This window comes from Daktulosphaira vitifoliae, unplaced genomic scaffold (assembly GCF_025091365.1).
Source record: "Daktulosphaira vitifoliae isolate Bord-2020 unplaced genomic scaffold, ASM2509136v1 Scaffold_1, whole genome shotgun sequence".
NCBI lineage: Eukaryota > Metazoa > Arthropoda > Insecta > Hemiptera > Phylloxeridae > Daktulosphaira > Daktulosphaira vitifoliae.
In genome coordinates, this window is record NW_026099572.1 from 874,100 (window position 1) to 874,789 (window position 690).

Sequence of the window (690 nt, forward strand, 5' to 3'; positions counted from 1 at the left end):
TACCATATTGAAAAATATACTATTTTTGTATGATAATTATGGGTTTTGTATTTTATTTTAATAGAAGTTGATGTTGCTTTTGCAATTATCCATCAATTTTTTAAAATTAAACACTATCTACAGATTTGCATCGAAGCGTTTCTTATGATAGTGATTTTAATCACTGTCAGATTAAATCTATACTGAACCCAACTATGCAATGTCTCCACTATGCCGCGACCCCACTGTGCTACCGTTTTTTTTTATATGTAAATTCTATTTTTTAACAATATTAAAACTTAAAAGCGATAGAAAAAGTCTAATTGCACATTTGAAAACATCGCAAAAAGTTGATTTAGAAAAGTATATTTTTGTTTCTGATGAAAGTTCCTTGTAGTCCAATGTATAAAATTTATAACTTTGTTAACTGTTATAACTTTATCAAAAATGACCAAATCAGTATAATTTTTTTTTATTTAGATGCATGTCTTTATCTATCATTTGGTTTTTTTTTATAAATCTAATCCTTTACCTGCTCATATGAGGGATTCAAAATAATAACTTTTTTTTTTTTAGTTAAAGTAAATCATTAAAATTAATTCAGTTCTGGATATATTAGTTGTAGAATCTTTTTAAATACCAAAAATTACTTAGAAATGATATTATGATTTCTATTTAAGTGTTCTATTACGATAAAAATGCAAAAAATAA